At 47.6% G+C, this 9662-nt stretch overlaps 1 long non-coding RNA gene across 1 annotated transcript; it reads right to left on the minus strand.

Annotated features, from left to right (window-relative positions):
- Positions 1 to 7240: 7240 nt before the first annotated feature.
- LOC125942719 (uncharacterized) lies at positions 7241 to 8848 on the minus strand. The gene is made up of 2 exons (XR_007465319.1): positions 8395 to 8848; positions 7241 to 7374 (listed from the first exon to the last, which is right to left on the minus strand). It is a non-coding gene; the product is annotated as an uncharacterized LOC125942719 (long non-coding RNA).
- Between the last annotated feature and the right edge of the window lie 814 nt (positions 8849 to 9662).

Here is a 9662-nt window from a genome sequence, read left to right on the forward strand (position 1 = left end):
TCCGTCCAATGATGTGCAAGTATTTGCGCGTGAAAGCGACGCCTAATCGTAGATAGTGTATCAGGCATGTATGAGGGCGTGGAATTCCACGCAGAACAGGAAATTGCATATCGGGATCCAGCATTTTAAGGCGGACGTGCCGAGCGTCTGGCTGGGCCCAGTATATTTTCGTCGCACTCCTCATTAATTTCGACAGGAGGCATGTGATGTCCGGTCTAGAGAACGGCACTACAGTTCGCAGGCCATTGCTGAGGGCGCGCTTTGCTTCAGCATCGGTCATCTCATTACCATTGAGCCCACCGTGTCCCGGGATCCATTGGTACACTATGTGGTGGTGTTTTTCTTGAGCGCATGAAAATAGCTCGGTGATCTGCAGTGCCAGAACTTGATATGCTGTGTGGCGCAGGTAGCATCCCAAAGTTTGCAGCGCGGGTTTTGAGTCTGTGAAAATGCACCATTCTTGAGGTCTTTCCCCGCAGATGTGGCGAATATCGCTTCCCGAATAGCTGCAAGCTCTGCAGCGGTTGATGTTGAATTGTGATCTAGAATGAAACCTCGCGTCATATGCTGGGCTGGTATCACCACAGCTGCTTTTGATGCCTTTGGTGACGACGCGGACCCGTCTGTGTAAACATGAACATAGGTCTGGTATTCTGACCAGATGTATGCCAGAGCAAGTTGTTGTAGTCCGCTAACGGGAACTAATGATTTCTTTAGTATGCCGGGGACGTGCACACATACCGAAGGTTGAATCATCACCCACGGTGGTTTGACGGGGCGATATGGAAGGGCATAGCCTGATGTTATGTGGGGTAGATGGCAGCGGAGTGCACTTGTGAAACTGCTGTCCGGCCGCTCATTTAGAACCGACGTCAATGGATGGCAATGGTGTCGTGTTAGTAAGCGTAGATATACTCGAAGTGGTTCGCGGGACAGGTATACCGATAATGGGCATACGCGGGCTCCCTCAATTTTGCCTTTGTTAAGCTAAATTAAGCTAAAAACTTAATTGGTGTATTTTGTTAATTAGTCGATTATGCATTTCATTTTTTTGTGCAAGTAATGCCCGCCTCTTCGAGTAGACGAGCTCATGAACTAGAATTGTACAATCTGCCACAGGCCACCTTTAAAAATTTTGGAAACTGTTCGCTGAAACACCTTGTATATAGAATTCACCCAGTAACCGAAATGATGCCAAGCCGGATTCACTCAAAATCAGAATAAATAGAAGGTTAGAAGTGATGCGCAGCAGCGCTTATACTCGGTCTCAAAGTACTAAAAAATAAAAAAGTGCAGTTTGGCCGGGAAGGCGAAGCAGTATTAGTGATAGCGAAGTAGAAGACAATTACACGAAGGAAGATTCTTACCGTGTAAATTCGTGTAAGGATCGCACCCGTGTAAGGGCCGCACCCATAACTTGACAGCCAATATTTAAAAAAATACGGTTCTCCCTCCATGAAAACGGGAGGGTGACTACTTCAGGACTCAATAAAGTTTACTACCTACCAACCGAGAAGCAATCGCGTTCCGTGCGCTAATTCTGATCGGGCTCAACAGCGAATTGTCTCGCGCAGCGTACTTTCGCGCGTCGCTACTGGATGTCGAGAGGAAGCGATCGCGGAGGATAACGGCGGATTTCATGCCCGTAGTTGGAAAAATTAGGTCAAATGGCCCGGTCCCATGAAAGGCTCGTCAAAATCGCGACAGAAAAGTGTGGCCCTTACACGAGTCTATACGTTAGTTATAGTGGCCATATAAATTGTAGTAGACATTCCCCTAAAATTAAAATAGTAAGCATAGTGGACATAATGGACATAGTAAGCACGGACCATGTAAGCCTGTAAATACCTCACTGGATGACCTCGAGCACTCGCTTTCACAACGCAAGCATTGTGAAGAACGCCGGCAGCGGAGGCGAACGGTTCGTACAGCCGCGAGATTCACCGCAACTCTGAAAATTAGATTCATCATCATTATCTGCCTATTTTTATGTCCACTACTGATGGCCTCTGTGAGTGATCTGCGATGACCTCTGTCTCTTAACTCTGCAACACTAGGGGCGCAGAAAGACAGCCGGGCAAGGAAGACAGAGCGCATGAAGTTAGGAGCCATCCCTGGTCGCCCTTTATCATTGCACCAACCAGTGATTACCAACAATTAGATATGGCACGCGGCCCATAAGCGTCAGCCGCGCACAGACATCCACGGCTACGGAAGGGCTAGAGGAGAAGACGCGTGCTCACCTTCCCATTCGCGTTTGATTACGTGACCTACAACTAACCCGAATATTGAGCGCGTGGGAAATAATGCCCATCAAGCCGCCATCCGTTTCGGCTCACTGTTAAGTGCTTTTTCCCGCACCCACAGGGTATAGGTCGGTCATGTACATGGCTTTTGGATTTAATGCGGAACATCATGGCGACGACAACCACGACAATTTGCCTGAAGTGTCGATATAATTGCTTTCTCCATAAAGCTGGAAATAGAAAATGGTTAGCAGATGGTATATATATATATATATATATATATATATATATATATATATCATAAGAAGCCAACAAACAATGACACCCAGGACAACATAGGGGCAATTACTTGTACTTACTAATTGAATTAAAGAAATGATAAATGAATGGAAGTGAAAACGGATGAAAAAACAACTGTCCGCAGGTGGGGAACGAACCCACGTCTTCGCATTACGCGTGCGATGCTCTCACCATTGAGCTACCGCTGGAGCCGTTTTCCCATCCACTTTTTGCGGTATTTATGTTTTTACAACTAGAACTAACCCTGGGAGTGCACATGTTAGCCAGCAGCTCAATGGTGAGAGCATCGCACGCGTAATGCGAAGACGTGGGTTCGTTCCCCACCCGCGGACAGTTGTTTTTATTGCGATAGCAATTATATGGACACTCCAAAGCAGATTTCTGCCGTCGCCGTCGCCGTCGCCGTGAGGTTCCGTATGACGTCAATGGAGATGAAATCGTCGCCGCGCGCCGCCGAACGCTGTATGTGTGAGTGAAAGGGCGCGAGGGACGCGCGCTTTCACGGGGAGTGAACGCACGGCGGAGAACAAACGCGCGTTCTGTGCCGTGCTCCGTTAAGGGCTGCAGAAGTAGGCGTCTCTTTCCTCCTTTACAATCACCATATATGTAGAGCAAACGCGCCTTCTTCTGACGCACGAAAGGCCGTGGGGGGGGGGGGGGGAGGGAAGGGAGGGGACGTTTAGCTGCGGCACCAAGTGCCTATTTATATCAGAGGCTCCGGCAACAGTCACCATGCAACGCCGCACGCATTTTGTGCGAACGCGGGCAAAACGCCGACGGCGTCGACAACAGTTCTGCGTGTTACCGGTGCTGCTGCATGTCCAAGTTTATACAGCTGATAAAGCTACTATCATTACTCCGTATAGCTCTCTACAAATTTGCTATCGCAATTGATGCTTCGCCTTTCAGGTGAAACTGCGACAACTTTTTTCATCCGTTTTCATTTCCATTCATTTATCATTTCTTTAATTCAATTAGTAAGTACAAGTAATTGCCCCTATGTTGTCCTTGGTGTCATTGTTTGTTGGCTTCTTATGATATGATAATAAAAATCGGGCCCCGCGGTTCCCTTTCTTTCGTGTATATATATATATAGGTTTCGGAAATCTAACTCCACTACATAGCTATCTAGACAGGGTCTTCCACCTGCGCTATAGCTTCGACGGCTTCCCTTGTAAATCCCACGTCTTGTGAGACATGCCCGGGAATGTGCGCGGTCGTGCAGTACAGACAGCCTTGCTCAGCTTGCTCCCTTTCAAAGACGTGCGACCCTGGAGGAGTGGTTGGCGGACTCGTCCCCCGACACTATGCGAGTCCTTCTCAACAACATTAATATCCTGGACTTGGATGTGAACTATAGGCCTTTGCCCACCCTTCGCACCCCTACTTGCGGACACCGAGTTCGGTCTTTGAGACAATAAAGTATATTTCTCTCTCATCAGTGTTACTGTATTATCAAGGTGCATGGGTCCATTTGGAAGCGCGAAAACTAGATACAGAGGCTGCTTCAATTAAGTGATAAATGGTTCAGGAAAGTGTCCAAGGTATGCTCAATTTGCAGATAACCGAGGTATCGCCAGTCTATAAGTATTCCTGTCATTCCGGCCTGTAAATTATTCCGCCGTTCTGTCGCCGTTATGCATATCCTATGCAGCAATCAACGAAGTACGGGCTGACATGCTGTGAGGGGGTTGTAATTTATTTATTTATTTGAACATACTGCTAGCCTCACATTTGAGGCTGTTGCAGGAAAGGGGCAGGATACATATTCAAGAGAACACAGTTCAAGTAGGCGCGGACACAAATAAGTTTAGGTGAACAAGATAGTGCATATGCACTCTATACGTATACAAATCCTATAAAAGGAGGGGAAAAATTGTAAAAACCATGTTGGAAGGTTTAGCACACAAAAGAAGTACAAAGAAAGAAAGTGTAAATATATTGGATGTTCATTGCGCAAGAGATAAGACTCAGCAGGTACTGGGGGAGTCATGAGCAGCAAATATATATACAGGGTGTTTCAGCGAACATTTTCAAAAATTCTTAAAGGTTGCCTATGGCAGATAGCACAATTCTAGTTCATGAGCTGGTCTACTCAAAGACGCGGACATTAGTTGCACAAGAAATGGAAATGCATAATCGAATAATTAACAGAAATTCACTAATTAAGTTAACTACCGTATTTTCCAGTCTATAAGTCGCACCTTTGTATAAGACGGTTGGTGCAATCACTGGTTGGTGCAATGATAAAGTTCGACCAGGGATGGCTGCTAACTTCATGCGCTCTGTCTTCCTTGCCCGGCTGTCTTTCTGCGTCCCTAGTGTTGCAGAGTTAAGAGACAGAGGTCATCGCAGATCACTCACAGAGGCCGTCAGTAGTGGACATAAAATAGGCAGATAATGATGATGAATCTAATTTTCAGAGTTGCGGTGAATCGCGCGGCTGTACGAACCGTTCGCCTCCGCTGCCCTTCAAAACGGCAATTTAAAAAAAAAACGTATATAAGTCGCACCGTTGTATAAGATACGCCTGTTCGTTCGGTAAGCGATTTAAAAAAAAATGTCGCAGTTTCGCCCCAAAGGCGAAGCATCAATTGCGATAGCAAATTAGTAGAGAGCAATTATAGTAGTTTTATCGGCTGCATAAACTTGGACACATTCACTTACTAACTGAATTAACAAGCGTGGTGTCAGCGCGCACAAGCAAACATGAATGGATCACACTCGATGACCGCAGACAACCACTGTCAAAATGTTGGCAGCAAGCGCAGCCGCCGCAGCGAGCGAAGGTTCGTGCGGTCGCTTCAACGGAAACTGAGCGGCCGAATGCACAGCGCATACAAAGGTCAGAGCCGTGTGGAGTCCAAGGGCGATAACATCGTCCCCACGCGCCGTATGCAGTATGTGCGAGTGAAAGCGTGAGACGGTGAGCCGCCGCAAGGGAGGAAAACAGGAAGGCAGCGTGGGAGGGAGGCGGGCAGCTTGTACTCTGGTAGCAACTGCGCAGTTAGCGCAGCGGCGCGTGCCGTATCTTGACAGCGATCTGCAGATGCGACGATTAATGGGTCGGTCGACTCTAATGCCCCTATATATAAAAAGTAGCGCCATTCTTAGATCTTGCCGCCACCGCGCTCACCCCGGCGTTTCCTCCTTGCTGCCTCCTGCTCTCCCCAGCCTCCTCCGCTCCCCCATTGGCCAATCCGTGTCACGTGGAAGCACGCGTTGCGCTTTTGTATATTTTTTTTCTTTCCAGCGCGCTCCGACTGCCATTGTCGGGCCTGTGCGACGAAAGTGCTGTACGCACAAACGGATCAAACGTGATAGGGACAAGAACTTCGTTGTGATGACATGCTGCTGCGCCTTAAGTTGCCGCAACCGACAAGCCGAGGGCAAAAGGCTTTTTTTGTTTACCATCCGGCGTGGTCAAACGCTTGCTGCACACTTGATATTTGCGCCGTCTCGCATCGTCGCGTTGCTACTTCCAAAACGGCATTATTAAGGCCAGTTACTAACTGACGAAGCAAAATCGCGCCTCAAAAACTTCTCCGCAGGGCGCGATCGAAGTTTTCCTCGGATTTCCTCTGGTAGCGCGTTAGCTGTCGTCTGCCACGGAAGGCCCGACGCAGGCGGCGCCACTGTCGATATCGCGCCTCGATCGCGCTGGTCGCGATCGAGGCGCGATAGAAGGAGGGAAGTGGATGGCGCTACTTTTTAATATATAGGTCGACTCGCGGTCGGCCTGCCGCCGCTTGTATTGCTGCTCCGTCCTTCTCGCACGGCGCTCGGCAACTCGATCACGAGAGGAGGAGGAAAAAACTTTATTAAAAAAATTCAGACAGTAGACATAGAGAAAGAAATTCAGCAAGAGGGGACACTCGGCAAAAACTGGCAACAGGAAACACGTCACCATACGTCACGCTATACTTTTGACACCGAACGTTAGCTGCCGCGAGCATCGAAAAAAAAAAAGAAAGTGAACTTAAGTTAACAGGCATTGATTTATTTTTTTAAATCTTTGCCGCGAAAGCTAAAACGTTTTGCGTATAAATAAACTTAAGCTTTGAGACTTATTTTCCTTGCCTTACCTAGCCACAGGTCCATGACGCGCCAGATACATGCGTCATCCGCCAGACACTCCTCCGAAGCCAGCGCATAGAGTAACATACGGATTACAAGAGTGGCCACTCGAGCCTAAAAGCGGCCGAGCTACGCAGCTTCATGCCGCCCGCTAGATGGCAATACAACACTCCTTGTCTCCAAGGGAACGCGCGTACTACTTATCTATTGTAGTAACTTTTCTATAGTGCACTATACGTCTACTTGTCTATGTGGCTGTAGACGTAGACGTTATCAACGGGATCAGCCGGCCGTGAGCGGTGGATGATAAGACTAGTATCATAGAGAAAGGAATTCAACAAGAGGGGACACTCCCATAGGGCCCAGCGGCCGATTTGACTGCAGTGTGCCAAGCGGTCGGTGTCGATCACTTACATCACTTCCGGTTTCGGTTTTGGGCGCGCGTATTTTGAACGTAAGCTAGCACGCCGGCGGCGCCCCCCCCCCCCCCCCTCTTTTTTTTTTTTTTGCTCTTCGTGCAGAATCGGTTTATTATTAAGTAAAAATGATTGCGAACGATCTCGTAAAGTCCCATCGAATCTGTGCCACGTGCAATTTCACAAAGTAGACGCAAGACCTTTTGTGCAATGAGGAAATATTTATTTTGCTCTATATAAAAGCTCGTTCCGCGCTTTTTGTGCGTTCATCCAACGTTGTGACACCAGCAGGTAAGGCAGTAGTTCCTGTATGAAGCTCCACCGGACGGCACCAGCTGAAAAAAAAAAGTAAATTGCGAGCATGTTACATTTTCAAGCACGTAACAGCATGTTACAAGCATGAGTCATTTTGGTATTTAGACATAGGAATACTGCGTGTAGAGGCGAAACGTGCGAAAGCGGTGAATGGGCGGCATTACAAACAAAAGCAATTCGCTTTTACATACATGGCGTAGAAAATACCCGACTCATCCCAAACATATATGAAAACATCTGATTTCCAAGCGTTCCCCCATTTCCGGGCATTATTTCCTGCACTTTGGCAGCACAAATACACGAGCGACTTCGCGTTTCCAAAACTTGGCCTCGGGCGACGTGACGGTACGCTACATACATAGAGACGGACGCAACAGGCACTCAAGACAAATGCGTGGGTGCAATGCCTTTTTTCAGTCCTTTAGAAGACTTAATTTTCGAATTACAAGTTTCTGATATGTTCGTCGTTCGCGCGTTCTGCCGGCGCCAGCAGCACACCCCATGTTATCACTCTTGGCAATCGCCCATCGCGTTTTCAACAGGCCTGAGTACCGAAAGAAGGTATATGTTGTTGCGGAGCCACCAAAAACGTCACAGACTTGTCCCTCTAAGATTCATTACACGCCAAACTAACTTTATCACCACGGCCGAGCTGCTTATCGCTAACTGCGTCACAGCGCGCTGTGCGGCCAGCGTGCCTCAAAAGTACCCCAGAAAGTAACGAAATTACTTTTTCAGTAATGTCTGGCGTCAGAGAAAGCGGCACAAACTTCTAGCAAGATGCACTAGACTACACATGCACCACGGCTGAGTTCTCGCTAACTGCGACACGGCGCCCTGTGCGGCCAGTGTGGCTCAAAAACCGAAATAAGTTACAATCTTCCCATAGGAAGCGTAGGAAACATGTCTCAGCACGATTTATTAACTCAAATTAACTGCGCCAGGATGGCCGAGCTGTTTTTCGCTAATTGCGTCTTAAGTCTCGGTCCCGTGCCGTATAAGCCTAATTGCGTCGTAGACTGTGAAACAAGATTTCTCACCTTGCCGTAGTCCAATAGTGCAGTGGTGTCTTGTCCCAGTGCAGAAGGAACGCAAGAATACGCCGAGAGCCCAATAAACCAGGTTACAGTTAAAAAAGAAAAAAAAAAAAAAAAAAAAGAAGGAGACAGACGGGTCGCCGCGCGCGAGCGCGCAAACGCGCGCGCAGCCATCCTCGCTGGCTTCGGGGGAGTGTCTGGCGGATGACGCATGTATCTGGCGCGTCATTGACCTAGTCGCAAAGCTTAAGTTCATTTATACGCAGAACGTTTTAGTTTTCGCGGCAAGTAATTAAAAAAATAAATCAATGCCTGTTAACTTAAGTTCACTTTCTTTTTTTTTTTCGATGCTCGCGGCAGCTAACGTTCGGTGTCAAAAGTATAGCGTGACGTATGGTGACGTGTTTCCTGTTGCCAGTTTTTGCCGAGTGTCCCCTCTTGTTGAATTTCTTTCTCTATGCTAGTATTAAGAATAACGCATCGCTACAAAATATCGGCCATGGTGTGATCAGGCAAGGCGACGCTACAAAAGATGTGCGATAACGTCTGCGTGGTCTTTGCTGGGTTCGCCTGCCAGAACGTGTCTGTCTGCTTGGCTGCTGCTTGGTAAGAATGCCTTCATTACGTTCTTTTTTCCCTTCATTACTTTGCAAATTGCTCATGTACTTGTCACTTCAGCCGTAAGTTAACATTTGTCGCATTGTGCTGTTCGGCGCAGAGAGCTTTTTGTGTTCTTCACTTCGCGCATGATGTTCGTGGATTGCTTCACATTATGTAAGAAACAGCAATTTGGAATGCTGCGCAGCACGTTTGCGAGAAAATCGTTTCTGGGCGCGAGAAAGTGAGTCGACACACGCCGGTATACGTAGTCTGAATTTAATGTACGTGTGTTGCACTTCTGTGAAAGAATGCAGTTATGCTTAGGATCGTTATTCGTGGCGTGCGCAGATTGCTTGAAGCCTTTGTTACGAGCGCAATTAGAGAGAACTTGCGAATTGAGAAGAATGTTTGTAAGCTGTGGCTACGACGTATTCTGAATAAACACTCCTGCCTCAGTAGCGCATGCATGGCACCGAATGTTCCTTTTTTTTTTTTTTTTAGCTGCGACAATTGCACGTGACGCTTTTCGCGAAAGGGCGATCTGAAGTGCGTAGGTGAAAATTTGTGCGAAGGCAGGAGAGAAGACATAACCAATACTTTTTTTTTTTCAGGTCATGCCGACCATAGTCAAGTACTACGGGAATTACTGCTGTGTTGCGAGGTGCAGTAAC

Source organism: Dermacentor silvarum, chromosome 1, assembly GCF_013339745.2.
Source record: "Dermacentor silvarum isolate Dsil-2018 chromosome 1, BIME_Dsil_1.4, whole genome shotgun sequence".
NCBI lineage: Eukaryota > Metazoa > Arthropoda > Arachnida > Ixodida > Ixodidae > Dermacentor > Dermacentor silvarum.